Here is a 6,000-nt window from a genome sequence, read left to right on the forward strand (position 1 = left end):
CGCGATCGGCAGCAGCTCCACCGCACCGCTTTCTTCTTCGGCGGCAATTCGGCGGCAGGTCCTTCCCTCCGAGAGGGACCGAAGGACCCACCGACGAATTGCCGACAAAGAGCCCGACTTGCCACCCCTTCCCCTTGGCTGCCCCAAGCACCAGCTTGCTGAGCTGGTGCCTGGAGCCGGCCCTGGTGACACAGAATTACAGTTACTTACCACCAGGGACTTAACGTTGTCTGTTGTGAATTTTGATTTGCTTTCTTTCTTTGTTTCCTAACGGTATTGCCAGCCAGGCAGTACTTCGTTTAATAATATACGTGATCATCATTTAAAATTCCAACCACAGCATGCAATTATTTTTCTGAAAAAAATTCAGAATCTAGCTATGCTGCAAGTTAAGAGTTGCCATGTAGTAATTAAATGGAGGGAACATAGTATGTTAAGAAATGAGAATTAAAAATATTGCCCTATTTATTAGGACTGAGGAAAAAACTGTATGCATTCCCATTTCATCACAAAGACCATCAACATGTTATAAGACTATTGTGAAAATATGTATTAGACAAGTTTTAAACCACATATACTCAGCAATCTAGAAAAGCACTTAATGAGGTATTTTGGTTTATAAAGTGAACACTGTATAGGTATTTACAAATCTTTTTAACCCATTTTTATTCGATAGTCATTACTGGCTTTAAATAATCTATGAAGCGACCCCAGATTTAGTCCTACAATAAAAATCCATGTTTTTAAAGCTATTGATCATGCATTAAGAAGGTGAATTTTAAACCTCAGTATACAAACTATTTTATGTATTCATTTCTGTTTTAAAGTATTGCAGAGGCATAAAGTACATTATGGACTAAGCACCTGTTAAATTTCCTTTAACCACAATGTCTTACATTTTAAACATCCAAAACTGACCCCCCAAAAAAATCTTTTTTCAGACATCTTTATCTTATAAACAAACTGGTTTTTTAAATGACTAAAACTATAGGGGACTGGCTGGCTCAGAGTACTGGTAATGTTCTATGTAGCCTTCCACTAGTAAGAACTGAATGTTATTAATAACTAAGCCCTATCTGGTGGCCTGTATGAAATGAGTTTATGATTTCCATCCAATTAGGTTATAAAGTCAGAAAAGCCAGTGCTATAATTGATACTAATTGATATTATTTTTGGCAGCCTCAGCAGAGAGGCCTAGTGTAATGAATTGATGTGCTACAGACAACAGGCTTTATTACTGTATAAATCACACACACATGGGGAGCTGCAGCTCCAAAATCACAGGCTCCTATTACTGGTAAATGCTCCTTGATCTTCTTTGCAAACCAGCCACATCACTCAAACACTCATAGATACAAGTATGTTACATTAGGACTGCATCCGAATGAAGATTAAACTAACCTCTCATTAAGCAGCAGTCTTGCCAGGCCAGGACTAGAAACCAGTATTGGGAAGCTTGTACTGCTGCTTCTTAGACTGACTTGTTCTGTGCATAGGACTTGAACTTCCAAAGCTTTCAGCTAAGCATTAAATTTACTTAAAAATATAAACTGATTGAAGCAAAAACAGTTAGTGGCCAGGTTGGTTGCCAAATTTCATACCAGAGTATATGTATATGGCTAAGTCATAACCCCCGAAAGACATGTAACATAATGAATAGTGATGCTATAATAAACAATACTATCTTTTAGTAAGGAAAAAAAATCTACTGCCACTGGCTTGGTATCTATTGAGTGAGTCTATTTTGGGTTATATGGTATGCTATTATGAGCCTGCACATTTCACAGAAGAGCTCCTATAAGGTAAAACACCTTTATCTGTACCTAGTGATACCATCTTTCATTTATCCTGGTGTATAACCATGATCATAATAATGGACATTAAAACATACAGCCAGATCACACCTGGCCCAGAACCACATGAAGAGGATCCTCTCTGCAAGCTTCAGAAATAGTGGCTGTCTCCACAATACCACCCTGCTCCCCCAGGATTCTGGGTCAGGGATCTATGCCTGAGGACAGGGCTGGACAAAAAGGAATGGGGGGTATGAATATCTCCCAATCTAAGCCTTCAGGAAAATCCAAGAAAAAATTAATTCACCTTAAGTTCTCCCCTCTATGCTGTGAATTTCTTCCTTTGTTCCAGGAGCAGCTGCCATTTAAGGAAACCCTGGCAGTGTGTTTCCAGTAGAGACATTCTCCAGGGGAACAGGGTTGGGGGAAGGGTTCCAGACATTCTGTGGACATATGGCCGTCTGCACAAATGCCCCGTGTTTCTTGCGGATCCTCCATGACCCACAGCGCCTGGAAGCTTAACTCCCTGCTCGTTCAGGGGCCGGATCATGCAACAATTACAGTTCCATAAGATTGTGAATTTTCCTCCCACAGGGCACTTCTCATGAGATTTTGTTTAGAGTTTGGGCAATATTCCAGAGTCTAGTAAATATATTATTAGAATGTTATTTTAAAATGAATCATGCAACTTTAACAAGCTTTACCCAGCCCAATCTCTTTCCACAGAAATATCTACAGAGAATCTTCAGAAGGACCATAAGTAAAATTCACTGAGGACATTGAAGGCTATGAATATATAGATAAACAACACAGAGACTACGCATAGCAAATTTTGCTATCTATGGCCCTGATCCAACACCCATTAATAAAATGCAATATTGTCAACCCTAAGCACTTGAAAATCATTAGTCAGGGCCCCAAAAAATAATGGGATTGCTTTAAAATCATAATACTTTGTGAATAATAAATTTGGGGATGGGTTTTATTTGCCTTCTGGGCTTTGAGTATTTAGGGCTCATATTTTCACACTTTTCTCAGCAATCATGAGGAATAGAAATTTGCTTTAAAAAAAGAAATCTGAGATCCTCATATAATCACAGGATTCCAGGAGCTGTGGCTTTAAGAAAAAACACCAAATATTGCAAGGCTTGAGATAAAATTGCAAAAGTTGTCAACATTGACTGGAAAACTCCCATTTACTTCAAGGAAGGTCGTGTAGCGTATCCTCTGTTTATTAGTTATTTTAGTACAAATTATCGTCTTGCTATTGAACATTATGGACCAAATCCTGTTCTTAGTCATGCTGGTTCAACTCTAGGCAAAAGCAGAGCACAAAGGCTTTTTCTGAGAACATGCAGTTCATGGATACACTCCCTTATTTCTCCAAGGACTCACTACCTTATATAGATTTATATGTCTCAGATGTACTTGACCGTGAGGAACATAATTCATTTTATACCTAGTGTTGCCATCCCACACAAGCTTAGTGTTATCTCACAGTTTATAGCTGTAATTTAATTGTAGCAGATATGCTGAATCGTTAAATTGTAGAAAACCTGACATACATTTTTAAAATGAGCTCCCACACCTCACTTCCTCTTCCCCTACAATGGGTTTAGCACCCATTTTTATTAAAGTCTTTTAAAGAATTTTTGCTTTTCAGTACAAATATCACTATACAAAAATGATAAATAAATGCCATAAATTAATATTTACCATCTGTAATATACAGCATCGTGTCAACATACGTATGCAAAAAACATTTTAAGAATCTGAATCTATAAAATCAACTAACTCAGTACTTTACAACTAATGGAGGGACAACACTGACAAGGTAAGGAGGGAAGAGGCAGCTAATTTAAACTCCCCTCTTTCCCAGACATTGCCTTGCTTGGATCCCCGAGGCTCCTCTCTGCAGACCCTTCAATTTTCCCCAATATTACTTCCTCTTTCCCAGCATCTGTTCCAGAAGTCCTGGAATGGGGTTTGGCTGATGCCAGTCCTCACAGCCTTTTAAAGAGGATAGATCACCCTGCTACAGTGCCCAGTCCTGTATTCCTTACACATTCAAAACTCCCACTGGCTTTAGCGTGGGCAAAGATGCAGGACCAGGCCCTTTCATTTTTCCTTAATGTTGCCTCATAGACCTAAGACAACCCTGACTCATGCTGTTAATCATAAATGAAGTTGCATAACCATCGTAAATGAAACTTCTTCACTTTAATTCAAATGTTTTCTCTCTCGGTGGATAAAATCCAAGTGTAGGTACCTTTGACATATTGTTAACTTTAAAAGGGGGGAGGTTAATTTAGTACCATTTATGTGCAAGTTAGAGGATTTTGTTGGATTTTTATTGATAAACAAATTAATGGATTATCAGGGAATGAAAGGGTATGCTGCCCTGGCAATGAGGAATGAGGAATCTCCCCCAAATGTGGAGGAGGAGAAGCCATGTACCCACATGGCTGTGGCTGCAATCCTCACCACTCCCAAGATGAAATGAAAAGTGGTAGTGGTCGGGGACTCCCTTCTTAGGGGGATGGAGACATCTATCTTCAAGCCTGACATGCCATCTTGGGAGGTGTGCTGCCTGCCAAGGGTCCATGTCTGAGACATTACAGAAGGATTGCTGAGGTTCATCCGGCCCTCTGACTACTATCCATGTGGGCACTATTGATACAGCGAGGTTTGATCCTGAGTAGATCAGAAGTGCCTACAGGGCTCTGGGAGTAAGGGTAAAGGAGTTGGGGGGAGGGGGCAGGTGTTGTACTGATTGATCCTTCTTGTCAAGGGTAGGGGCCCGAGCACAGACAGACACATCCTGGATGTAAATACATTGCTGTGAGAATGGTGTCACCAGTAGGGCTTCAGCATCCTTGACCAAGGGATCCTGTTCAGAGAAGAAGGACTGCTGAGCAGAGATGGGGTCCACCTGTCAAGGAAAGAGAAGAGTATCTTTGGATACAGAGTGGCTAACCTAGTGAGGCAGGCTTTAAACTAGGTTCGACTGGCAGGAGATAAAAACCCACATGTAAGTGCAAAACATGGAGACCTGGATGAAGAGTCAGAATCTGGGGAGAACATGAGCAATCACAGCAGGGACAAAGGAGAGACAAGGGGGACTACAGAAGGGAACTCAAATGAATATCTTAGATATATGCATACAATGCAAGAAGTATGAGGAATAAACAAGAATTACTATAAATACTAGTGAATAAGCACAATTACAACATAATTGGCATCATAGAAACTTGGTGGGATAATTCACATGACTGGACTATTGGTATAGAGGGGCACAGCTTGTTCAGGAAGGACAGACAGGGAAAAAGGAAGACGTTGTTGCCTTGTATATCAAAGATGTATACACTTGCACTGAGGTTGAGATAGAAGTGAGAGGCAGACCTGTTGAAAGTCTCTGGGTAAGGATAAAAGGGCTAAAAAACAAGGGTGATGTCATGGTAGGTGGCTACTATAGACCACTTAACCAGGAAGAAGAGGTGGATGAGGTTTTAAATAACTAACAAAATAATCCAAAACACAGGACTTAGTGATGGGGGCCTTCAACTATCCAGACATCTGTTGGGAAAATAAATACAGCACAGCAAAGATTATCCAACATTTTCTTGGAATGTATTCAAGACACAGGCACTGACTTTCCAAAGTGCTGGGATTGCTCGACCCCCAGCTCTGCCCCAGGACCCGCCCCCACTCCACCCTTTCTCCCAAGACCCCACCACTGCCCCGCCTCTTCCTGCCCCTGCTCCACCCTGCCTCTTTCCACCCAGTCTCGCCTCTCCCCCGAATGCACCACGTTCTCGCTCCTTCCCCTGCGCCTCCTGGATGCCGCAAAACAACTGATCGCAGTGGGTGGTAGGCGCAGGGAGGGAGGGGTAAGTGCTGATCTGCGGGGCCCCCCAGCGGACGAGAGGTGCTGGGAGTGGGGGAGCTGATAGGGGGTCTGCCGGTACTTGCTCAGCACCCACCATTTTTCCCTGTGGATGCTCCATCCCCAAAGCACCCACAAAGTCAGCGCCTATGATTCAAGACAACTTTTTATTATAGGCAGTGAAGAAAGCAACTAGGGTTGAGGCCATTCTGGATTTGGTGGAAGGCAGCTTGGGTGAAAGTGATCATGAAACGATAGAGTTCATGATTCTAAGGAATGGTAGGAGGGAAAACAGCGGAATAAAAACAATGGACTTCAAAA

At 41.8% G+C, this 6,000-nt stretch overlaps 1 long non-coding RNA gene across 1 annotated transcript in view; it reads right to left on the reverse strand.

Moving 5' to 3' along the window:
• The window catches only part of LOC117871391, a 59,606-nt gene extending 57,331 nt beyond the window's left edge, over positions 1–2,275 (reverse strand). Inside the window, exon 1 of the long non-coding RNA XR_004644208.1 lies at positions 2,101–2,275. This is a non-coding gene — a long non-coding RNA (uncharacterized LOC117871391). The remainder of the gene's footprint in view (positions 1–2,100) is intronic.
• Positions 2,276–6,000: the final 3,725 nt, after the last annotated feature.

This window comes from Trachemys scripta, chromosome 1 (genome assembly GCF_013100865.1).
Source record: "Trachemys scripta elegans isolate TJP31775 chromosome 1, CAS_Tse_1.0, whole genome shotgun sequence".
In the NCBI taxonomy this organism is placed as follows: Eukaryota; Metazoa; Chordata; order Testudines; family Emydidae; genus Trachemys; species Trachemys scripta.